Here is a 26,829-nt window from a genome sequence, read left to right on the forward strand (position 1 = left end):
TTAATCTTATTTACATAAAATGTTAGATATAATTGTTAGGGGAAAGAAAGGATGAACACATATGTGTAATGTTAGATCATTTACATATTAATTTTAAAACAACATATATTTATTTAATGCTGCATAAGAATGTAGGCTTAATCCAGAACATCTCATTCTGTGAAAAAGAAAAATGCCGGGTAATTATATCCTCATATGGAAAAGATGTGAGGAACTTATTGAACTGTATATTGAGATATAGCTGAAAATGCAACCTAATCACTCAGATTAAATATTGAGTGTTCCTTATAAATATGTTCCTAATTGATCAATATTGAACTTAAAAAAGATGTTGAAACATAGCATAGCATATAGAAAGGATTTTTAATATCACATTTGGATAAAGTCTGGAAAAAAGTAATCTGTAGTCCTATAAAATAGTATGTAGTTAAAAACAGGTAAAGGAAATTACAGTAGATACTGAGTTAACCCCAGGGAAAGAGAAATAAGACTGACTATGTAGATGGTGTAGGCCTCACAATGCTGTATGAGTGGACACATTAAACTAATGACAGCCCATCAGTTGGCATCAAAAAGTACCAAATTATATGAAGGGCAATTTTGAGCTAGAGAGCACAAAAATAAACCCAAAGAAAATCTGCGCTTGGTGATTACATTAAGACTCACATTGACAAGCGCCACCAGGAGATCCTAGCTTAAATAAATAAATAAGAAAACAGGAATTACAGAGAATATACACAACATAAATGAGTGTAGGTATGAAATGAATGAAAACAGTTTTAAAGTTTGTACATGAAGCTTAGTGGCATTCAAATCTGTCTTTAAAAAGAACATTGAAGAGTGGTAATTTGAAGTACATTGAAGAAGAGTTTTAAAAACTGCAACAATAACAAAAACCCTCTGTTCCTAAAGTCCAAAAGAACATCATTGAAAAAAAAATTGCTGTCTCTACAGAAACGTCGATTTGTAAAGAATTATCTTTTTATTTGGTATGGAAAGTATGAATATTTGTAACTTATAAATTCTTGATTAAAGGGAGTTACTCAGCTCATCTATTTTTTAAAAGTGTAAGAAAAATCAAAACTATAACCTTCAAAATTTTAAAATCCCAAGCAATAGCAAAGCAATGCCAAGCATTTATTTAAACAAGTTGTTTCAAATAAAATAACATAGCTGCTCTTTGCGAAATTATAAAAATAATCTGTGGCCAAGAGCAGTGGCTCACGCCTGTAATCCTAGCATTTTGGGAGGCCGAGGCGGGCGGATCACGAGGTCAGGAGATCGAGACCATCCTGGCTAACACGGTGAAACCCTGTCTCTATTAAAAAAAAAAAATACAAAAAAATTAGCCGGGCATGGCAGCGGGCTCCTGTAGTCCCAGCTAATCTGGAGGCTGAGGCAGGAGAATGGCGTGAACTCAGGAGGCGGAGCTTGCAGTGAGCCGAGATCGCGCCACTGCACTCCAGCCTGGGTGACAGAGCGAGACTCTGTCTCAAAAAATAAATAAATAAATAATAATAATAATAACAACAATAATAATTTGTTTAGGAAATAATGCAGAATTACGTGAGGGACGGAATTAATAAATCATCTGATACAGTATTTAATAAAATGTTATCTAAAGTAAATTTAAATTAGCTTGGGAAAAACATTGTCAAATAAATTTTTAAATAGCTAACCTATTTTTTAAACAAAGGAAATCGATAAATGGCTCAGTGTCCAATTCAGACAAGATATTTGGCAGAAGGTCTATTCTCTCTGGTCCCAATAAAAATTTTATAAATGACTTGGAATAGAGAATGAACATTAGGTTATTGATATTAGTGGAAGTTCTGTTTTGAATAGGTAAAAATTGTGTTCAGATACACAAAGACGAAGGGATTGAATCTAATGCCAGAAAATTATAAACTAGAGTCAGCTTAGAAAAATGCAAGCTACCATAGTGCGAGAAAAATCATTTGAAAGTAATTTAACTCCATGAGAAAATAAGGCAATTGGTAATGCCAAAGAGATTCCACAAGGAATAATAGACAGAATATTAAGTAACCACTTCAAGGATGATAGGAATTAAAAGACAGCCAAAGCCTCCCCGTACCACTTCCATTTCTTCTTATGACAGTCTGCTATGAGTAGATGGAAATGATTAGATAAGGTGAGATTGACAGGCCTTACCTAACTGCATAGCCTGACCACTTCCATCAATGACAGCAGGAAGAGAAGTGGTAAAACAGCAGAACCCTGTGATAACTGAACTCTGCCTGACCAACATTTGATTTTTTTACTTTAATTGAGGTGGGTAGAAATAGAAAATAAGGCTGGGCGTGGTGGCTCATGCCTGTAATCCCAGCACTTGGAGAGGCTGAGGTGGGTGGATCACCTGAGGTCAGGAGTTTGAGACCAGCCTGACCAACAAGGTGAAACACTGTCTCTACTAAAAATACAAAAATTAGCCGGTCGTGGTGGCAGGCAACTGTAGTCCCTGCTTCTTGGGAGGCTGAGACAGAAGAACTGATTGAACCGAGGAGGAAGAGGTTGCAGTGAGCTGAGATTGCACCACTATACTCCAGCTTGGGCAATGGAGCGAGACTCCATCTCAAAAAAATTAAAAAAGGAAAAGAAATAGAAAATAAGCCTATTGCAACTGATGATGATCAATTCATGAGATGAGATTGATGGAGCACCATGTGGAGAGTCAGTAAATCTGCCACCAGCCAGCCCCCATCTCTTCCTTCATACAATTTAGAGGATGAGCTATAACACCCATGATGTTCTTCCAGCTTCAGGGCTACATGGTAGCTTCTTGGATCCTTAGAAAATAAGGTGCATTTAGAACAAAGAGCTTGTGGTAAGCTCATGAAGTATACCACTCTTTGTTAGAAGAGGTTGGATATGTAAGTGGATTCAAGGAAAACGTTTTAAACTCTTTGGTTTCTTATTAATCATTAACAGGTACTGAGTATTTCCTGTTGCCAGGCCCTATGCTAACTACTTTACATGGATTATCTCATTTAAGACTTAGAAAAATTATTTGACGTAGGTATGATTACTATCTCTCCTTTACAGCCATTCACATGGATTCTCACAGAGGCTAAAAAACTTGCCTAAGGTTGCACAACTAGTAGGTGGTACATTCCTGGACAATGTCTTCACCAGTCCTTGAAGAAAATAAGAGCAATGGCACTCAATAATATTAGTATATTGGTTGAATAAATAAAATGACAACTGGCACATCCCACTTGCCCACTGCCCTTTGGGAAACAGCGCAGTGAGGGCCACAACCTAACATCTTCTGAGCACACTGCTCAATGCCAGGCACAGTACTAGGTACCTCACAAATAGCCTATTTAATCCTCACAAGCACACTGGGAGATGAGTGGTGCTATTTTTATTTTACAGATGCCAGCCTCTTACTCCTATGCGCTCATCTAGTCAGCTGCCCCCAGCAATGTGACATTTGTAGCTGAGCCTGGAGTAGAAGAGAGAAGAAACCCCAACCAGGAAGAAACCTATAAGGACATGCTTCAGTATCCCAGTCTCTTCTGGCTAAGTCACGGAGCATGTAATGAACTTGAACCACTTTTTAGTTTGACAGTCTTCAACTTCCTACCATCTTCGCGTTCGCACATCAGTCTCTCTTTATTGGAGAGCCCTCATTTTGCGTGGTCTTAGAGACAAAGGAAATCACCATCCACTACACCATGAACGCCAAAGGGGCGAGGCCTCTCCCTCCCCTACCCCTGTGCAGTATTCTGGGGGAGGAAGGGCAGCCCTGAGTCAGGCTCAGCCAAGGATACACCCTCCCAGAACTGTGGTCTGAGCATGCGAGGAAAGCAGGGGAGGGTTGTGGGTCACACTTCTCACAACTGTGCAGATGGAGTGTAGAGTGGCCTGTCTCTGCAGTGGGACCTGTGATGTTATGGTTCCATTGCCTGGGTTTTGAGGAGACATTGCTTCCTACTCTCCAAGCTTGTTCTTCAGCTTCCCATTGAAAATATCCTTATAACAATTCCCTTTTTGTTTAAATTAATTAGAGCCAGTTTCTGTTGCTTGCAACCAAGAAGCCCAAATGGTACAGACTATATGAGCAGAAAAGTAAGGACAGGTATTCACATTTAAAATCCATTCTTGTTTCAGCACTCTCTCAGATAACAGCTTCTGTCCTCCAGCTTCCTGGGCACCAAAGCATCACTCCCTGATCTGTTGGTGCCAATTCACAGCCTCATTCTCAAATTCCACAAATCCCTCGCCTCAGCTCCACTGCTTTTAAAGATACAGTAAGTGTTCAAAGACATGGTATAACCATCAAGTTCTGCAGTTTGTACTATTTAGGTCACCTTGACAATTCACCTCCCAAAATGAAACCTTTTAGTGACAAAGTAATAAATGTTTGAAGTACTAGTGTAAATACTGAATGTACTGACGCAAAAGATAATGTTATACAGTATGCTTCCTAATTGTCCTGAATGAAAAATGATTGCTCACTATTGAGTGAAGTCATTAGATTTCCCTTCCTTTTCTATTATTCTTCCCCACCCAGACACAGATACACACTCACAAGTACATTCATATACACTCTCACACACACAACTACACACCTTGCATTCTTTGTCACTCAGACCAATAGAGAAAGACAAAGCCACTTCTCTGTGCTAACAGTAAATGCCTTTCTAAACAGAATGGAAGAAAGTCCTTTCAAAGAGTTACACACTCTGGAATCCTATTACCTACATGTTGGAGGAAAATCAGCCTTGCGCTGTTCTGAACTTTCTGCACATAGGCTTCTGTCTATGTGGAGAAGCTGGATAAGAAGAATGAGAAGCTCTGAAGTGAAGAGTCCATTGAGGTCCTCTAGGAGGAGGTGAAGCCCACCATGAAGGGAGCTGGGAGAGCTCTGCGGGACATCCATGCAATCACTGGAGGATAGCGTCCAGAGGAGAACCCCAAGCTGCTGCAGTAGGGCAGCCACCTACCATGGCTTTTCACAGGCAAAGTGCAGCCTACATGTATGTAACGTAGAGAAGAGCAAAGGGTGGGAGGAAGAGCCCCAGGATAAAATCCCGGAAAGAAGTAATCTGCAGAAAAGTGTTCCCTAACTGTATGAGGAATAAGAAATATAATACTTTTCTAAAAGCCTTTTTTCTAAGAATGTTGCTAGAGCATGAGTCCATGAAGAGTTTTAACTGGATTTTCTCTGACTGATTTTCCACGGATTCTAATATTTGCCAATTAAAAATGCTCCTATAAACAGAATAGAGTGGCATTTTATTCTACCATGAACCAGACTATTGGATTTTTTTTTTAATTCTCTTAATTACCTGTTTGCGCTAAGCACATTTCTGCCTTCTGCCTTGCACATTTTGTCTAGCTGCAAGCCAGGATCTTTGCAAACCACCTCACTAACATTCATTTCCATGTTACTTATTACAAAGTACTGTAGTATAGGCCTATTGAAAATCTATTATAAACCAAAGTTAATAGTAGGTTGTGCTGATGGTTCTGCTGATGTTTGGAGACCCAGGGAAAATTGACTTAAATCTCCAGATTTCATGGCTTAGGGCAGTCCAGATTCCAGCCTGGAGATTTCCTCAAACCCCTGAAGGGCCTAACTCTTGTGATGGTCTCCTGACCTCCTGCAGCTGTAAGGCTGACTATGGCTGTTCTATAATACATATACAGGAAACTCAGGCCCTCCTTAGGCCCACCCATCCCTTAGGCAGGAGCTCATCAGCACTCTCCTCCCTACTAAAGGATTTTAGAGGGAGTGGGAGGGGGCATTTACATCTCAAAAATGCAAACAGAAAAATAGGCATTACTACTGTTAAGTGTGCCTCAGTCCCTCCACCTCCAGGGTACCATGGGTTCTCCACTCCACAATCCCAGCCTCAGGGCCCTCTACCTCACGCTTCCCTCCCCACCCTGTCTGGAGCCCTTGCTCTCTTGGTTTTGTGCAGGGCTGCCTTGCCATCCTTAATGGGGCATTGGAACCAGCCTCCTCCATGTCCTAGTGTCTCACCTGCCTATAGCTGTCTGTATCAATGTCATGCACCTTTTCACAACAAAGTTACCTTGCAAAGAGGAGCTCTGGTGGCAGTCATTAAAAGGAAGAAGTTTTGTTTCCCTTATTAAAGGGAAGGAACGAAGATAGAAAATGGTAGAAAAGGAAAGGGAGCTGACTGAAGGGAGTTTGGGTGCTCCTGTTTGCCATCCCAGAGGCAGAGTAGCGTGTGGCCTATACTCTCAAAGAGCCTGATCCACCAGGATGTGAAATAACTTTTCAGTGAGACTCAGACCCTCAAGTCGCACTCTAACTCAGGGTGGCCAACCCAAAGCCGTAACCTTGTGCTCAATGACCTGCTTTTTTTTTTTTTTTTTTTTTTGAGACGGAGTCTCGCGCTGTCACCCAGGCTGGAGTGCAGTGGCCGGATCTCAGTTCACTGCAAGCTCCGCCTCCCGGGTTCACGCCATTCTCCTGCCTCCGCCTTCCGAGTAGCTGGGACTACAGGCGCCCGCCACCTCGCCCGGTGCTTTTTTTTTTTAAGTAAGAGAGGTGAGTCCTTGATTTTTTGCTCTGCCTATTTTAATCCCTGATTTTCTATGAGTGCTACACAAGCTATTTCTCTTCTAATACTGCAAACAGACCACCTTACAGTCATGCACCACATAACAACGTTTCAGTCAACAATGGACCACATAAACAACAGTGGTCCCGGACATATGATTATAATACCATACTTTTACTGTGCTTTTTCTATGCTTAGATTTGTTTAGATACACAAATGCTTACCATTGTGTCATAATTGCCTATAGTATTCAGTACAGTAACATCCTGTACAGGTTTGTAGCCTGGGAGCAATAGGTCATGCCATATAGTCTAGGTGTGTAGGAGGCTAAACCATCTAGGTTTGTGTAAGTACGCCCTACAATCATCTCACAAGGACAAAATCACCTAATGAAGCATTTCTCAGAACACAGCCCCATCGTTAAGCAACGTATCATTCTGTTTGTCAGAATTATTTGAAGAATAATATTGAAAGTACCAGGCATTACAAAAAGGATTTATCAAGAAATGAAAAATGGTAAATATCTGTTGAAAAATGGAGAGAGAGTGCGCACAAGATGGGAATCACCTCAACAGAAGATAATGTCCTCGAAACAATAGCATCCCTGCCTCAAATAGCAAAGAATTGCTTTCTCATTTCAATTTGATGTGTGCAGAGTTCCTTCTTTTCCAATGCCAAATCCTGAATGAAACATGCAATAAAAATCACTGCCTGAAACATGGTGATAGCGTTTAATCCTCTGGCAACACATCAGAAAGGCTTTCAGCTTTAAACCAAGAACTGCCACACTGCAGCTTTGCTCATGAAATTATTTACTCATGCCTTGGTTTATAAAGTTCTTTTTTATAAGCTTTCTACCAGCTAATAATGGGCTGGAGCACTTATGTTCTCAGCCTAACAGATTCCACGTTTATGAGCCTGGAAGTCCGATGCCTGGCACAGAGTTGCTGCCTGAAGGGAGTTGTGCCGTCTGGCTGAGCAGGTTTCAGTGTCAGGAAACTGCAGGGACCACTGGTTGGGACACCACTGTGACCAGAGAGATGACACACGGGGAGACTTGGAAGGAGGAAAGTGAGATGGAGCACTCGGAGGCTTCTGGCAATTGTGGCCCAGATGTCTAGGGTGGAGAGTGCAAAAAGGAGAAGAGAACTCACAAGAGATGGGATAAATCTCTCTGCCAACAAAATACGAGTGATCATTGATTAGTGTCAACAACAGGGATGACTCCTCTCTGTGAATATGAAAAAGGGTGGGGAAAGGATATTGGTTTGCTGTTGAAATTAAAAGTAAAAGCAAATTACAAAGAAAAAAAATATACTTAAGAGACAAAACTGACTTGAAGCACTTTAATATATATTTACATGCAATTTATCTCTAAGGAAAGGTAAAAAGCTACAGTGGGGATAAAAACTTATTATACACCATTCTAATTGTGATTAAAGTAGGACTGATAGTTCATAATCCTGACTAGGTAAACCCTGACCTTCTTACCTGGTAAATTCCTGTTGTTAAGAATTAGCATGATAGGGCTGGGTGCCATGGCTCACGCCTGCAATCCTAGCACTTTGGAAGGGCGAGGGAGGTGGATCATGAGGTCAGGAGTTTAAGACCAGCCTGGCCAAGATGGTGAAATCCCATCTCTATTAAAAATAAAAACTAAAAAAATTAGCCGGGCGTGGTGGCAGGCACCTATAATCCCAGCTACTTGGGAGGCTAAGGCAGGAGAATGGCTTGAACCCAAGAGGCTGAGGTTGCAGTGAGCCAAGATCACGCCATTGCACTCCAGCCTGGGTGACAGAGTGAGACTCTGTCTCAAAAAAAAAAAAAAAAAAAAAAAGGAATTAGCGTGATAGCACATAACCTCTTTCTCAGCATTTATCACAGTTAAAAATTGTGTGTGTGTTTGTGTGTGTGTGTGTGTGTGTGTACTCCATGAGGACTCCATGAGGGACTAAATTTTTCCCCCTTCAGCTAGTACCTACAAAGAACCTAACACTTCCTATTAGTAAAAGATTGTGAATGAAATACAATTAAATATATTTTAAAATGTTTTAATTCAGACTTTCCACTAAATATTGGTTACAATGAATGACAGCAGAAGGTGCAACAAATCACCAAAATAATAATAGTAACAACTTATGGAAAGGAAAAAATAGTATTCTGGTAAAATATCAACCACCACGGACAATGTTAAGATCGCTTTGCTTTTGTTAATATTAAAATGATTTTTAAAAATAGTAAATCTCAAAACTCCCTAACGGTATGGTTATATAAATGTAAATACCCTAACATGTTATCCAATGAGCTATGTTTTCACAAGAATTAAACCAGTTTTAAACTCCTTGATCTGATTTGCCAAAGAAAATATATTGCTTTTCTCTTTCTGAATCTTTCTGTGCATATAAACCACCTTTCCATCAGCGAATGCCTCCATTCTCCTTGGGTCATTTTGCTTCAGCCCACTGGCCTTTCTGCTCTTTGATCAACCTCAGCCTGGTCCCACCTCAGAGCATTTGCACTTGCTGTCCCCACTTTGCAGAGCTTGTCCCTACTCTTCATTCTGGTCCCTCCAGAAAGGCTTTTCTTGACCACTGTAATGATGTCCATGCCTACTTACTTCCTAGCACACTACCTTGTTTTATTTGCTTTCTGGCACTTATCCTCATCTAAAATTATCTTATTTGTGGGCTCATTTGTTTGTAGACCTATTTCAGTGCTCCCTTACAAGAATGCAAGGTCCTTCAGAGAAGGGAACTATATCTGCCTTGTCATGTTCACAGCCCAAGTGCCTAGCATGGTAGCTGGTATGTAGTAGGCACTCAATAAATTTTAGTGAATGAATGGATGAACAGAAAAACAGATGAGGGAGTAAATGAATCATCTTTGCTGTGTAATATCAAAACAGCTTGATAACATATTCTTAATGGGGTGAGATAATAGTGTGTAAAGTTGGCTATTAAAAGTATCTAACGTCAACTGAGTTGTCCAGCTGTCTTGGAACTTAATACCTCAGGTTAGCATTGACAGTGTGCATGCATTTCTTTATTTGGTTCCCACAACTATCCCCTAATTACACAGGGAAAGGACGGAGGCAGGATCACTTGTGTTTTTACAGATGAAGAAACTGAGTTCAGAGAGGTTAAATTATTTTCCCAAGCCACGCATGTAACAGGCAACCAGACTAGGTCTCCAACCTAGCCTTTTATAGCTTCCCTGCCACCCCAGCCAGTGTTTGTTTTATTTCCAAACAAATCATTCATTATTTATTTATTCTTTCAATTAACCTAAATTGAGCATTTATGATTGTAAAGGACTCTCTCACGCACTATGCACACATAAAGACATGCAGACAACAATGTTTTTCTCTGGAAGAACAAAGTGCACAAATGACTCACCACCCTAAATATATTTGAGCTGAGAGTCTAATTAGCAGGCAAACCTCAATGTTACAAAGGTAGGGAACCTGTCTTGTGTAATAGTGGGATGGGCCTCCAGGAAAATGACATTGTAGCTCTCCCTGCAAAGGTGGATAGAATTTCAATAGGGGAAGAGAGGTGACTTTCTAAGAAAAGGGAATAAAATGAAACAGGAAATGACTTGTTTTCAAAATCTAGTATGGAGTTAATTCAAGGAAGTGTTTGAATAGAAGGGTTACATTAGAGATAAGACTAAAACTGATGTTAAATGACTATCGCTGTTTTTTGCCTTTAACATATCAGAATGGGTTCTTTTGACCCTTGCAAAATGCTAAGGCAGTTGCCATAGAAATACAGTAGTCATATGCCATAGAGGAAGCTAGGCATCTCAGCTGGTGGCAGGGCCAAGAAAATGTATATTAATGTCTCAAGGTTCAAAATTTTCAAATTAAGAGAGGTTTATGGTCAAATTTATTAACGTTTAAAGTTTGAAATTAATGTTTACAGTTTGAAATGTTTAATATTTAAAGTTGAAATTTAATGCATTAAATGCTTGATAAGAAATATCTACTTAAGGTAGAATATATATTTGCACCCAGAGAGGGTTAATTTAACTTTCATGAAAGTAGAAAGTTAGAAAAATATTTAAATTCGCCTGAAGAAAAAGTAATAACAAGGAATATTTTTATGATTATCATTTAGTTAGTAAGACCTCATGGCTATACATCTAAATAGATCCATGGAGATATAGGGGCATTAATAAATAATGAGAGATTAATAGTAGTGATAATAATTATCTTAGAAACAACAGTGATTATTGTTCAGCTTCTTGAGCACCTAATACATGCCAGTTAACTTATACATATTATTTCTTTTTTTTTTTTTTTGAGACGGAGTCTCGCTCTGTCGCCACAAAGACTTTATAGGCTAGATAATATTATCCCATTTCATAGGTGAAAAACTGAGGCTTATAGGGATTAAGAAATTCACCAAAATCACTCCAATGGTAAATAGAGACACTGAGCTTGGATCCATATTTAACCTACCACAATTCTTTTTTGCCTACTGTGCTGTCTCTGGAATACTGTGAAGCATCTAATGGGCCTTGGTAAGGCTTTCTTTCCTTTGTCTGCATTAATGGTTCATAAATATTATAACATAAAAAAAAACCCTCAAATAATGTACCATTTACTGGATGAAACTTAAGAGCTCTAACAAAGGAATTAAAAGAAAATAATACCGCTGACTTTGCCATCTGAGGGGCCATCTTGGGAGCGCAGCGGGATGTGCCCCGGAGCTGCCGCTTGAGGCCCTCAGGTCTCCGGAGGTGTCATGGAGGAACCTAGCTCCTGCCATCCTCTTCCCCCAATTTGCCACTTCCAGCAGCTTTAGCCCATGAGGAGGATGTGAGGGAGACTGAGTCAGGAGCTCCCCGGAAGCATGGAGACCGTGGTGATTGTTGCCATAGGTGTGCTGGCCACCATCTTTCTGGCTTCGTTTGCAGTCTTGGTGCTGGATTGCAGGCAGCGCTACTACCAGCCCCGAGACCTCTGCAGCGCTATGATTCTAAGCCCATTATGGACCTCATCGGTGCCATGGTGACCCAGTCTGAGCCCTCTGAGTTAGAACTGGATGATGTTGTTATCACCAACCCCCACATTGAGACCATTCTGGAGAACAAAGACTGGATCAAAGATGCCTCAGGTCTCATGTCCCACTGCATTGCCATCTTGAAGATTTGTCACACTCTGACAGAGGAGCTTGTTGCCATCACAATGGGTTCTGGGGCCAAGATGAAGACTTCAGCCATTGTCAGCGACATCATTGTGGCGGCCAAGTAGAACAGCCCCAGGGTGGATGATGTTGTGAAGTCGATGTACCCTCCATTGGACCCCAAGCTCCTGGATGCGGGGATGACTGCCCTGCTCCTGTCTTGTCAGTCATCTGGTGCTGGTGACAAGGAATGCCTGCCATCTGACAGGGTCCTGGACTGGATTGACCAGTCACTGTCAGCTGCTGAGGAGCATTTGAAAGTCCTTCAAGAAGCAGCCCTAGCTTTTGAGCCAGATAAAGGCCTCCCAGGCCCAGAAGGCTTCCTGCAGGAGCAGTCCGCAATTTAGCGCCTACAGGCCAGCAGCTAGCCATGAAGGCCCCTGCTGCCATCCCTGGGTGGCTCAGATTAGCCTTACACTTTTTCCTGTAGAATTAGTTGTTCTCCACAGCTCAAGAGTTCAGTTGTGTATACATAGTAAAGCAGGAGATCTCTGTCAGTTTGTGCCTCTCTTGCAATTGCAAATTGTGGCTTGTGAGTGGCAGTCTAATACTACAGTTAGGGGAGATGCCATTCACTCTGCACAGAGGAGCATTGAAAACTGGTGGACTGTCAGCTTTATTTAGCTCACCTAGTGTTTTCAAGAAAATTGAGCCACCGTCTAAGAAATCAAGAGGTTTCACATTAAAATTAGAATTTCTGGCCTCTCTTGATCAATCAGAACGTGTGGCAATTCTGATCTGCTTTTCATAAGAGGATGATCAATTGAAGCTAAATAGGGATTGCTCCTTTTGGCAAGACTTGTACTCTCTCACTTGGCCTATTTCATTTATTTGTATTATCTGCCTGGTCCCTGAGGCATTTGAGTCTGTCCTGCCCCTTACAGGTTTGGGTTTGAAGCTGAGAACTACAAAGTTGATTATTTATCATTATGCCTGCAATTTTACCTAGCTACCACTAGGTGGATAGTAAATTTATACTTAACGTTTCCAAAGAAAGAAAGAAAAAAGAAAATAATACCATGCAATATAAAGCTTGTACAAGTAAGCAAACAAAGATATTTTAAAAATCACTCTTAGTTGATGGGCAATTTGATAGTCATTTATACCTGGCACTGGTATAAATGAGAAAATACATGCCCAGTTGTGTTATGATTTAATTATTTTTATTCTACTATTATTACCACTATAAAAGCAACATAGTTTCAATTTGACCAAACCAAGATGAATAAATTACTCAATAGTCATCATTAGTAGAGAGAAAAGATCTTAAGTGATATAAATTATTAAATGCCAAGATAGCAAGTCTGAAAAATTTAACAAGGAGTATAACTGTTTCTTCTTGAAGATTCTTCATAATAGAGAATCAAGACTATGTAATCTTCACTTCATTGCAATTAGCTTTAGGACACCTTTAAAACCTAAAATGAATATTTTGTGGGTAGTATAATTCATTTCAATAAAGCCTCCTTCATTCACATGTTATTCGGATACCAATTGGGCAGGACCCTCCTGGGAGGCAATGCAGTCTGGTTGTTAAGAAGACAGACTTGAGTTCCCATTCGTCCCCATCAGTTACTAGCTGTCTTAGCACACAGTAGATAACTTTCTAAGCCTTAGTTTTTTCATTTATGTGAAAATGATAATAACAGAATCTACCCCAGTGGAATTGTTGTAAGGATCAGGAAAGAGAATACAAGTGAAGCTCTTATTTCAGTGCCTGGCTGGAATGAATCTTCAATAAATATTTGTGGTTGCTCTTTTCATTATGGAAAGGCAGAACGATATAGCAGAAAGCACATGAGATTTGGATTCAGACAGACCTCGGATAGGATTAACAAGGCCCTATTCAGTTACTTACTATTTATGGAACTAAGCAAATGTGGAACTGTTGTCCAGGAATGGAACCTTAGAAAGGCTGAACTCTTTCTTGGAGGGGGAGAAAAGTAAAACCAGGATGGATCTTGGGAAAGGGAAGTAGATTTTTTTTTATAGGAAAGACGTAATAATGTGCAAGTTATCATATTAAATCTTGAACCCTGACCAAAATATTCCATTTTTGAACAGAAATAAAAAGATTGTAGTGACATACAGCAGGATGCTGGCAGAAAAAAAAAAAAAAAAAAAGAGAGAGAGAGAAAGATTTTGGACCTATACAGCTAGAATGCACCATTGAGAATTACATTCAGTTGTATGAATCACTGGTGCTATGAACGTGCTCCACAACCTCAATAAGCTTAGAAAGAATGCAGGTCAAAAATCTATGCCAGTCCTCAAGCCCCAACTCCCGATTTTGAGACCATCTGAAGAGTAAATGATAAATATCTGCACACATCATGGGTTGCGTAACAGGAGAGGGATCCTGCGCTGAGGAAACCCACAATTTTCACAATGGATAGCATCGGCATACCTGCCTTTTTCTTCAGAGAAAGATACTGTCTTTATTAGATTAGATTAGAAGCATGTCTGCCCTTTGCTCAAGAGGGAGACAGTAACTTCAGGCTTATCTCTAAACACATATTCTTGAAAAGACAGTATCTCTGCTATCTGTAGGCAGTGTCTTTGCTCACAAGACACGCAGAAACATGAGAGACCCATGGAAAAACGTCATCCACCAATGTAACGAGACAATGTATACAAAAGCTTCTCAAGTCATCCTTTTGGGAAAGAAAATGCCATAAAAAAACAAAAACAAAAAACTCAAGATTGTGCAACCTGTATATCAAGGCTTCATTTTCCCCACCATAACTTCCCCACTGCCTGAAGCTACACTGGTCACTGTGGGAGTCAGCACTAACAATTTACTGAATGTCAGCTTCCCCCAGCCAGAAAATGCCCCTTCTGATCTGCCAGATGGTTTGGGGCCTGATGCTCGGCATCCTCACAGCTGCCGCAGTCGTGTTCCTTGGAGTGGGTGAGTGATACCTTGGATAATGAAAAATGATTGGTAATCTCTTTCACCTGAACCCTATTCTCTATCAACATGCTGTGAAGAATCAGAAGTCTGCCTATTCCCAACCCACTCTACAATTGAGCCATTGTAGTGGAAAAAACATCACAGTTCTGACTGGAAGTTTCCCTGGGAAACCCTGGCGTGTAGGATTCCAGAGAGATGACAGCAGGAACTATGAAGAAGAGGCAGATCTTGCAACCTGCCCTGCTGCTCCTTGCTTGGAAGTAGAAGGTTGCCAGACAAGGATGGTCTGTGGCTAAACTGTCCTATAGGACTCCTGTTTCAAAGCCCTGCCCTTTTTCAAGGGGCCTCCTTCCCTTATTACATTCTGCAATCCATCTCTTCAGGATCCATTTTTTTTTTTAGACGGAGTCTCGCTCTGTTGCCCAGGAAGAAGTGCAATGGCACGATCTCAGCTCACTGCAACCTTTGCCTCCGAGGTTCAAGTGATTCTCTTGCCTCAGCCTCCTAAGTAGCTGGGATTACAGGTGCACACCATCATGCCCAGCTAATTTTTGTATTTTTAGTAGAGACGGGGTTTTACCATGTTGGTCAGGCTGGTCTCGAACTCCTGACCTTATGATCCACCCACCTCAGTCTCTCAAAGTGCTGGGATTACAAGTGTGAGCCACCGTGCCCAGCCAGGATCCATTCTTACAGCAGCATCAGATACCAAACAAATTTTATCTTTGTGTGGTTTTAGGCAATCTGTGGTTGGAGGAAGAAGACCTGATGTTTAAGTTTATTCTAATGGAGAAATAAGTCACTTACCAAACATTTGCATAGCATTTGCCATGTGCCAGGCACTGGTGGAAGTGCTTGACATATATTTACCCATTCAGTCGAGGTCATTGTCCTCACATTATAAATTAGGAACTACAGATATATTAAGTGACTTGTCTAAGGTCACACAAATAAGTGTGTGATTTAAACCCAGGCAGTCCCATGACAGAGTCTGGGCTCTTAGCCACTACCCAAGAAGGCTTGTGGGAGAAGAGAGTGTTACCCCCATAGACAGCTGGCTTCACCCTATCAGCTGAACATAACAGTACTTATTGATACATTAGTGGCTTTTTTATGTGTAGTAGGGAGCAAAACTGAGTTAATTTAGACTAGATGAAAGCTAACCCCAGCTAAAAGGCAGATAGTCAACTACTCTTTCAGAGCATAGATAAGGCAACAAAAGTCACCCATCTGAAGTGATTAGCACAAAGATCCCTTAAAAATAAACAATTAATAAGATAAGGCTGAGTTTTATTTTTTCAGATATTTCAAACCACATCCCCTGAAACAATGACAAATGACATCTCCATCAAGCTCATGGTAATTGAAGCTCAGAGCTCATAAGTCATTGTCAAGAGGCCAATATGGCATCTCGCACCTGGCACATTTCCTTCTGAAGGGACAGCTGCAGGGCATCTGTCCTTCCCGTTTCAAAGGCAGGACACCCCTCATCTCTCAGAAATTATTTGAAAAGAGCTGTCCTAAATTCAGGGTTCAGGGACAATCATATGGCGCTAACATCATCTCACGCTGGAGAATCAGACTTACCAATTCCCAATTGTATTTCCTTGTTTTCCTAAAATGATTATTTGAAACCTTTCTTTGCCACCTTTACACTGTGCTCCTCAACATCTAGAGCTAAAAAGTAACTTGAGGAAAGTAATCAAAAGCTGTGTTGCTAATACTTATGTAATCACAGCATATATGCAGCTTGCAACCCCCTCAAACTGTTTACTGTCCATAAAATTACATTTTTTAGTTTCATTTATCATTTGTGATCTATTCTGCATTTATCTGGCAACAGATGAGGAACCTTGTGATTGCCCAGACCCTACCATCACTTTCTTCAACACACACACACACACACACACATACACACATTTAAAATCACAGAAATCAGGCCAGGTATGGTGGCTTACACCTGTAATCCCATCACTTTGGGAGGCTGAGGCCGGTGAATCACTTACGGTTAAGAGTTCGAGACCAGCCTGGTCAACATGGTGAAACCCTGTTTCTACTAAAAATACAAAAATTAACCAGGCATGTAATCCCAGCTACTTGGGAGGCTGAAGCAGGAGAATTACTTGAACCCGGGAGGCAGAGGTTGGAGTGAGCCAAGATGGCACCACTGCACTTCAATAGGTGACATAGCAAGACTCTGTCTCAAAAATGTAAAAATTAAAATTAAAATAAGACTGGGTGCAGTGGCTCACACCTGTAATCCCAGCACTTTGCGTGGCCGAGGCAGGCGGATCACCTGAGGTCAGGAGTTCAAGACCAGCCTGGCCAACATGGCAAAACCTCAACTCTACAAAAATACACAAATTAGCCAGGCATGACGGTGGGTGCCTGGGTGTCTGTAATCCCAGCTACTCAGGAGGCTGAGGCAGGAGAATCAATTGAACCTGGTAGGCAGAGGTTGCAGTGAGCTGAGATCACGCCATTGCATTCCAGCCTGGGTGACAGAGTGAGACTCTATCTCAAAAATAAAGAAATAAATAAAATTAAATAAAATCACAGAAATCAAAGATGCCTTATAGATAATTCAGTTTACACTGCTCACAAGGTCCTGGGAAATGTTTATATCTAGTTGATCATTATATTAGTTAGGGCCCTTAGTTGCAAGCAACAGAACTTCACCTCAAACTAGTATAAGCAAAAGGGAGAATAATCACTACAGAGATACAGGGTTAACTCAAGGAACCCAGGGACAGAAATATAGCCAGGCACCAGAACCAGATGGAACCAGGGTTCAAGCCCTGTCCGGAGCCTTGCTGCCTCTCTCCTCTACTCTAGCTGCTCAACTACACTTGGCTCTCTTTCCTTCTCAACCCACTTCCTTAACTTCCTCAGATGAATTCCAAACATTCCAAGGAATAGACTCACTGACCTAGTCTAGTTCAGATGCCCATCCTTGACAAAATTACCTACAGACCAGGAACCGGCCACACAGTGACTGCTTCTATGGCAACAATATAGTTAAGAGGAAAATTCCCAGAAAATGAATTTGGGACAAGATATTCCATATGAATACATACACATCCTCAATCTTAGTTGAGTTGTCTTTTCTGCTTCATCTCTCATCCCATTGTTTGCCAATTAATAATATAAATATATTTAGAATCTCATTCTGTAATGTATTTGTTCATGATTATTATTTGTTGAGAGGTCTTTTATGTAGCTTAACAACTACATAATTTCATTTAATCTTCAAGATAGCTTGGGGAGAAAAAAGGTAATATTAGCTCCATTTTACAGATCCAAAAACCAAGTCTCAGACAAGCAGAGTGGATGAGAGCCCAAATCTAGTAACTAAGAATTGAAAAGGTGGAAGATGAGCATGAGCATGTGAACGAGGAGTGTAGTGGTAGAGGGAAATGAATGAAGTCTCAACCCTAAGCTTGAAAAGAAGAAAAGTGCACGTGCAGATGAAACAGATGTTCAAGACACCAAAACCCATTTACTCATATGAAAGAGAAACAGAGAACTGGGCTGATTTTAAGAACCTGAAGGCAAGGCCAGCTTATAGAATTTAAGAGTACTAGTCAAAGTTTCCAGGCCCCCCAATATCAAAGCAATTTTCAGTTATTCCACTGTTATTTATAATTGACTCCATGGCATGGAGGTCTACAGGTATATTTTAGAGAAAGTATATAATTATTACAGTCAAAATTAAAAGTTGAAAGTCAATTGGCTATGTTTAACTTTGTATACATTTGGATCATAGAAGAATTAAGCAGGTTAACCCAAAAAGATGCATAAGCCATACACTGCTCACTTTTATGCCATCCTGGGGCACCTTGCCACTGCAGGCCACTTGTCTTGGAGATGCCTCTGCCTCCCCAACAGCAAAAGTTCTGTCACCACTAGAGGAGGTGAAACTGGGACCAGGCCCATGATGGACCAAAGGCCACTCCAGTCCCCGGATAACTATGTGCTTCTTGGTGGCTGTCCCTGGGCCTTCCAACAGAGCAAGAATTCCCAGCATCCATTAGGCAATTTACCAAAAGGGGCAGAGGGGAGATTAAGAATCCAGTTTAACCATGTTGCCCAATATCTCACTTATAGCAGCAACCTTGGAAGGTCGATATTTTCATTTTCATTTTCATTTTATAGATTAAAAAGTCTGAAGCTTAGAACAGTTAAATTACTTGGGCAAAGTCACCAAGGAAGCACACAGAGGCAGATCTGTCCAACTCCACGGCCATGGTCTGTCCACACTGCAGGCTCTCTCTGGGGTACTGTGTCTCCACCAGCAGGACAGCCCTGCCTCAGCCTCACCTGTTCCCACCCAGCCCGTCCTCAGCTGGGGGAGTGAAGGAGGGTCTTCTCAGGCCTCTTCCTTCCTGTTCTCAGTGGCAGAGAGCAAAATAGGAAGCAGAAGCAGAACACTCTAGAAAACTACTTTTTCTGAGGCCAACCCTCCACTCTCAGTCTTACATGAATCCTTCCTATTCCTAATGCTGCAAACAGAGGCCAGCCCCTCCCTTCGGACCCTACCTTTTGCCCTCATTTACAGTACTTTCTACTCCCCTCACTTCCTCTCTTCCCCCGTATCGCTCTCATCCCTTTTTCAGCCTGAGCCTGTTTCTCTGCCCCACCACACCTTACCCCAGCCTCCTCTGATGATGAAATGGAAGCGACCACAGATGAGGGGTACCAACTATAGTATTTCTGACTTACCATCTCACTCTCTCCACTTTAGTGCCTATGCCTTCCTCCCCTTTATACTTTGTGATTGTCTCTCACATATTTTGTCCTTTATTTTCTTTAATTTAGCTCTTTCCATCCTTTCCCCATTTTATTGCTCCGGTGACATGCTGTGATGATTCTGGGGTTTGCTCTCACCCTCCACTCCCCTATCCCTGTGTCCAAGGCAAACCCACCCAAACCCACACAGCCAACAGCACCGGATGGACTGTGCACACTTGGGCTGTCATTTACACTCTTTCTCCAGCCCAGGGTGCTGTCCCTACTCTTGCTGCAGCCTGGCCCACATGAAGGCTGGTGCCTGCAATGCTCTGTGGGGATAAACAATGGTGACAAAAGAAAAAGTGGACCAGAGTACCTAAATATTTATATATCCACATATAATTCATGCTGTGCTGATTCTGGGGCTCACTCTCACCCTCCTCCACCCCCATCCCTGCATCCAAGGCAAACCCACCCAAATCCACACAGCCAACAGCATGGGATGGACTGTGCACACTCGGGTTGTCATTTACACTCTTTCTCCAGTCCATGGTGCTGTCCCCACCCTTGCCGCAGCCTGGCCCACATGAACGCTGGTGCCTGCAATGCTCTGTGAGGATAAACAACAGTGACAAAAGAAAAAGCGGAACAGAGTACATAAATATTTATGTATCCAAATATAATCCAGAAACACATATATGTATTTTTTAAAATCAACTTTAAAAATTAAAGAACATGTTGAATATCATGAGACTTCTGTTTCTAAATGTTGATGTCTTCCATAAAGAAATGAAAAATATTAAAATTACAATGCCACTAAGAGACCTATCTTGTTCCCTGAGAATTGTGGGCATTTTTATTCTTTCCTCCTCAAAAAATAAAAATAAAAATCTAGCAATTCTAATTCTCCAATAATTTCCTTTTTGAACAGGTTTCTCTTTTTATAAATTAATTCTATAGACACGCGGTTCTACTGTAATCAATGTCCAAGTAGAAAATAAGTACCATATTCAGAAGCAGCAGCAGTGTGGGATGGGACAGGGAATCTGACTCCCCAGTTGACTTCACAGATAAAAGCTCTAGCTCAGTGCAGACTGCACAATGAAAGATCTCCCCATTTTAAGTAGAGTTGATACATGAAAAATTTGGATTTTCCAAGTAAACGAATTATTTGGTCACACTTCGCTTTACAAAGGTTTCACCAAAAAAAAAAAAAAAAAAAAAAAGTTCTTTAAAAATCTGCTAATCTCAAGAAGTTAAAGCAGTACTCAATTTATCACATATTCATTTGCATACAACTTCTCTGAACTGAAACAGCTCCTGTAAAAGAAGTATACCTATGAGCAAAACATGAATTAAGAAACCCAAAGCTCTAATTCATATGAAAGAGAAAGATTTGTTAGCCGCTTGGAAACCTCACAAACAAAATCAGCCTTGTAGATAGTGGAATTTAAAGGGTGTTGATCAACATTCCCAGGCCTCAAATTATCCTTCACATCACCATTTATTTCACCATTATTTCTCTTTAGCCTAGAGTCCTCTGGATATCTGCCCAATAAGCACATTCCTTAATTCCTTGGTTTCTACACTTCTTAATGTTACAAACCTCTTTAAGATTCTGATTTAAAAACCCTCCTAAAATATTCCTACCCACCAGAAATACACCAAATTTTGTGAAATTTTTTGAAAGGTGGGTCAGTCCACCTGCCTTAAGCTAAGGTCATAGTAATCACTTAGCAGGGAACTGACAGCAAGCTGAGAACAAGTATCAAACAGAAGGCAGGCCCTAAATTCATGGCATCAAATAAGAGGAAAGAATTCAGTGAATCAACTCCTTCTTTACAATGCTACAGACTACCATCCTAAGTTGGAAGAACCCGTCCTGAAAGTTCTGAAAATTGTGATTTGGAGGTGAAGGTAGCAGGAGTCGAGAGCTGTCTTAGAAAAGCACTTAAACAACATTGAAGTGAGTGGAGATCAATGCCTTAAAAATCCTTTAGAACAAAATTCTGCCATCTTGTTACGATTTCTTAAATTATACATTCTCAGACAGTGAATATCCAAGATGTGGCCAGAGCTATTTAAAAACACTTCAGAGCATGTGAGCATAATTTCATACTACATTATAAGGAATTCTTACAAAATTACATGATTCATCTTCTGAACCCCAAGCCATTTTTAAACAGGAAAAGTGCTCTGAAACTGTAAACCCCAATTATTTGGCTTTCTTGTAACAAAGGCTTCTAAAATTAAGGATATGCTTTAAGACTACATTCATTGGCCAAAATAGATAGTTTGCAATTTAAACAAGAGGAGTTTTGTCTCAAATGGCTGACTTGGCTAAGCATAACATTATTTTCATCAATTTCTTCTTTACCCAGTGTTTTTCTGTCATAAGGACATTAATGTCTCCTAAATTTTCCTTCAGGTTTTCTTCCCAGGGAATCTACTGAAGAAATGTTAAGTCCCAAAAGCTATTCCTTGAAAATAAACTTTTTTTTTTTTTTTTTTTTTTTTCCCGAGACGGAGTCTTGCTCTGTCGCCCAGGCTGTAGTGCAGTGGTGCGATCTTGGCTCCTTACAACCTCTGCCTCCCAGGTTCAAGCGATTCCCCTGCCTCAGCCTTCTGAGTAGCAGGGACTACAGGCACACGCCACCACCATGCCTGGCTAATTTTTTGTATTTTAGTAGAGACAGGGTTTCACCATGTTGGCCAGGATAGTCTAGATCTCCTGACCTCGTGATCCGCCCACCTCGGTCTCCCAAACTGCTGAGATTACAGGCGTGAGCCACCGCGCCCCACCGAAAACAAATGTTTTTATTAGCCAACAGGCTATTGGAAAGCTGGTCCAATTTTAGACTTCAGGTGTGTTATAAGGCAAAACTACTGTTATTCCTGCTTTAAGCTAAGATCAGGATGCAGCGTTCACCTGGGAAATATAGAAGCCCTCCTTAAGGAAATTAGCTCAGCCCTCCCAGCCAGGGACTCACAATACATGGAGGAAGGAACTAAGTATCTGAGATGGACCACATGTGTCAGACAAGGGCAAAGGTATATTGCCCATTAATTCAGGAATATTCCAATGGAACTCGGACTGCCCCAGGGATTCCATTCCAATGGAACAGGACTCCTGTTTGGCTGAGCTCTGCAGTTCCAGAGGCATAGCAGCCTCTGCTGGTGGCCCCCTGGCAGACTGGGCAGAGTGCTGTGGCCCCCAGTTGCTCCAGGCACTGCGGTTCTCCTGCGGGGGAGGGGCTCACCGCCTCTGTGTCACACTCTGCTGGATGGGTCCCTAAACAGTATGTCACCGAACCCTAATTTGTCACAGAGCATAATGGCACAATTTTTACTTGCAGCTCTCTCTCCTCCAGGCCCAAACATGCTTCCAGGGGCTAAGCTATGGTTCAAGTCTCCTAACAGCCCTAGGGCTAGACTCAGTCTTTCTCTTTCCCTCTGAAAAGTAAGGCTTTGATAGAAAAGGCCTTGCTCCCTAGGGATATTTCTCACACGATCTCCTTAGCCTCTGCAAATAGACAGGGCAACTCATTGCTGTGAATACAAGCAAGCCTCAGCTGAGGCCCTCACTACAGTAGGCGGCTACTCAAACATTCCCTTGGAGGTGATCTGACATTATCTATGAAATAGAAGCATCTTAATTAGAGCAAGAAACATGTCTCACGTGATAAAGAACAAAGAGATTTTGATTCAGGAGACAGAAGACCACCAGAGCAAGCAAACAGGGGAAGGCAAGGAGAATAGAAAAGGGAAAACCTAAGGAGGAAATATGGGGCAATGGGCTTGTGCTAGTATAGGGCTTCCCAGTGATAGAGCTGGCAAGGGGCAGAAGCAGCTTTTCATTCCTCACAATGATACATAGATCACCACCAGTTAGACCGAGACCCAGCCTCCACTCCAAAACACTTTGCGTGAAGTGTGCATAAATGTTCTGTGACCTGCTTGTGACTGTAATCCAGGAAAGCCAGGAGAGGAGTAATGACAGGGTAAAGAAAATTCATTATGCTATTTACCCCCCTCAGGCTCAAAGCTCCGGCTATTGGATTTTGCTGATCATAACAGGCTGTTGTGTGCTGCTGGGGATGGCTGCAGCCTGCCAACATTTGGACATTTCTGTGGGTTTAATTATTCTCTAGTAATAACTTCTCCCTAATTCTATGAAGAACAGATGAGCAGCAATACTAGCCCAGGGTCCTGTGTACTGTGCAGGAGACAGATACAGCTTTTTGCAAACACGGTTTATGAATGTCATATCTACATTTTGATGTACTCACTATAAAGCTGCAATACCAATAATAACGGTCTTTCCATTACAGATATTTAAATAAATGCTTTCCATGTGAAGCAGGAGTAATTATTATCAATATTTGGGTGAACCAGAATGCTGGTGACAGCTCCAACAGCTGCATTCAGCCTTGGCTCAGTAACAAAACACAGAAAGCTCCCCAGTGAGAAACAAGGCCGGGTTTGATAAATTCCATTCAGCTCTTCAGTTACAGATTATTAAAAGACGAATTATAAAATTGGCACAATAATAGCCATGCACATTCTTTCTGGCCAGCATCATCCCCAGGGCTCTGATAATCACAGTGGAATCTTTAAATCAGAGGACAATTCAGGTCTAACTCAAACAGACAGTGTTTGTAATGCTGCCATGCACCATTAGCGCACGTACTTCCCTGAGCAATTGTTCGATTACTTACCACAGACAGCCACACGCGGTTGCTGATGGAACAAAGACAGCACGAGATGGCATAAGGGTGTGAGCATCACCTTTTTCTGGTCCACGGGACAGGACTCAGGAGATGGAGGCAGGCAGACAATGCTTTCAAACTTTTTAAGCAGAGGCCTTGGGCTGAGGGCAGTGTCCTTCATGCTTTCCACACCAGACGAAGGGTTTTGGCAGTATGTTCTTGTGGATTCTAGGTGGAATTCAGCAAAATATATGTAATCTACTAGGACGTTGAATATTTCCAGTCCAATACACTAAATATCTGATCCCTTTCAGATTGCCTGTATTAGAGTTCTCTGCAGAAATGAAACTAATCATATCTAGTTTTATATGTATATATATCATACCCACATACAGAACATATACATATATGCTCATATATATCATATACATATATTTAGAAAGCAAAAGAGGCCAGGTATGGTGGCTCACACCTGTAATCCCAGCACTTTGGGAGGCCGAGGCGGGCAGATCACGAAGTCAGGAGATCAAGACGACAATGAAACCCCATCTCTACTAAAAATATTAAAAATTAGCCAGGCGCAGTGGCGGGCGCCTGCAGTCCCAGCTACTCGGGAGGCTGAAGCAGGAGAATGGCATGAACCCAGGAGGCGGAGCTTGCAGTGAGCCGAGATTACGCCACTGCACTCCAGCCTGGGCGACAGAGCGAGACTCTGTCTCAAAAAACAAAACAAAACAAACGAACAAGCAAAAAGGTAAAGAGAGACACGTATATTTGTTTTAAGGAATTGTCTCATGAAATTCTGGGGGCTGGCCAGTCCAAAATCTGCAGAGCAGTCTGGTAGGCTAGCAATTCAATAAGAGTAGATGTTGTGGTCTAGAGTCTGAAATCTGCAGGCCAGGCCAGCAGTGAGGAGACTCAGGCAGGGTTTCTGTAGGAGAACAATATAAAGATAGGTTCTCTTACCATCAGCCATAAAGTCCCAAAGTCTGGGCTGAGAAGTTGGACTGTGGTTTATTAGACTTATCTGTAATAACTGGCCTTCACCATTCAAAGAGAATTTCTGTCTGACCTCAGTTGTAACTATCCCAAGTTGAGAAGCTGTGGTCTGAAAAAGTTAACTGGAGAGGTTGACTGTACTTTTTACAGAGAGAGAAAAAAGTTACTACATCCTAGAAAAATCTCTCCTTTTTTCACCCAAAATGGTAAAAAGAACAAGAACAGACTTTTGAGAAATACACAAAAAAATTATTATAAGAGTATTTGCACTCAAATCGTTGTTTGTTGCTATCACTGAAGAATAAGGATAGTATCCTTCTTATTCTCCACTGTATCCTAGTTCCCAGCAGAATTTTTGGCACATAGTAAATGCTCAATAAATATTTATTAAAAGAATGGGCTCCACAGATTGAAGGCATGGATAACATTTTAGTATATTCCTCCAGAATTTAGGAAAATGAAATTCATTCCATTTGTCAATTACAGTTTAAGGAGATTATCTAGCAGGAGGCAGCGTTCTTGAAATAAGATTCCAGACAGAAATCCATCTGTCAACTAATGATACAGATATTAAGAACTAAGAAGTCTCTAACAAAATTGCAAGTCCAACCTCCTGCCTGTGTAGAGAAGCAGCTGAAGTGCTATTATCTGCTTACACTGCAGGACAAGAGTCCTTCATCTCCTTCTGTTCTCCACCTTCAGAATCTGTTAGGAAAGCAGATCTTCTCACCGTGAAGCAAACAGGCCCTCATACTGTTTAGACAACAGGATGTCTTGCTGGTCAAATTCTTCCCCCAGCATTCAAAATGTTTCTAGACATATACACTATTTTCTTGATGCAAGTTCATAGTTCATGTAATGCAAATAGTGGAGTTAAAATAAACATAGTACAGTTTAAAACTCAATCACTTGAATAATCATTCTTTTTAAGTTCTTAATAATTAGACCAGAATTGAGCTGAGGCTTATATCTTTAACATCTATGGCAAAAGAAGCTGTTTAAGCAAATATCTACTATAAATAAGCACATGTATTATATTAAGATTATAACAGGCCATATTAATCCTACTTGTGAGAACTAGATTTTTAAATATTTTTATAGTGATTAGTGGTTATTTGCACATAAAAGGATTTAGGCTTTTAAAAAATGAATCATGTATTTATTAAAGCATACCTAACTAAATTTCTTCATCAATGTTTTGTTGTGTTCTTCTAATGTTGTTTCCTTTAATGATGTACTTAAAAAAGAAAAAAGAAAAAAAAAGCTGGCTGGGTGCAGTGGCTCACTCTGTAATACCAACATTTTGGGAGGCTGAGGCGGGCAGATCACGAAGTTAGGAGCTCAAGACCCTCATGGCCAACATGGTGAAAGCCCATCTCTACTAAAACACAAAAATGTAGCCGGGCGTGATGGTGCGCGCCTGTAGTCCCAGCTACTCAGGAGGCTGAGGCAGGGGAATCGCTTGAACCCTGGAGGCAGAGATTGCAGTAAGCCAAGATCACGCCACTGCACACTGCACTCCAGCCTGGTGACAGAGCAAGACTCTATCTCAAAAAAAAAAAAAAAAAGCTAATGTAGTTAGTTTTAAAATATTCTATGATATTTCACTTTTGTAGTAGTTTAAGTTCATCTAAATTTGTGAGGTTTTGGAAATGTTGAAGAAAATGAACACAAACAATACCTCATAAATTAAAAATATGAGATCTAAAAAAAAATGTTGCCTCTCA

General features: G+C 41.1%; 1 long non-coding RNA gene and 1 pseudogene across 1 annotated transcript in view; one reads left to right on the plus strand and one right to left on the minus strand.

Moving 5' to 3' along the window:
• The window catches only part of LOC126959113 (uncharacterized), a 455,629-nt gene that overhangs the window by 303,688 nt on the left and 125,112 nt on the right, over positions 1–26,829 (minus strand). Inside the window, exon 4 of the long non-coding RNA XR_007727484.1 lies at positions 24,113–24,331. This is a non-coding gene — a long non-coding RNA (uncharacterized LOC126959113). The remainder of the gene's footprint in view (positions 1–24,112; positions 24,332–26,829) is intronic.
• On the plus strand, positions 11,417–12,209 carry LOC126959111 (transmembrane protein 98-like; annotated as a pseudogene).

The sequence above is a fragment of the Macaca thibetana genome, chromosome 7 (assembly GCF_024542745.1).
Source record: "Macaca thibetana thibetana isolate TM-01 chromosome 7, ASM2454274v1, whole genome shotgun sequence".
NCBI classification, from domain to species: domain Eukaryota; kingdom Metazoa; phylum Chordata; class Mammalia; order Primates; family Cercopithecidae; genus Macaca; species Macaca thibetana.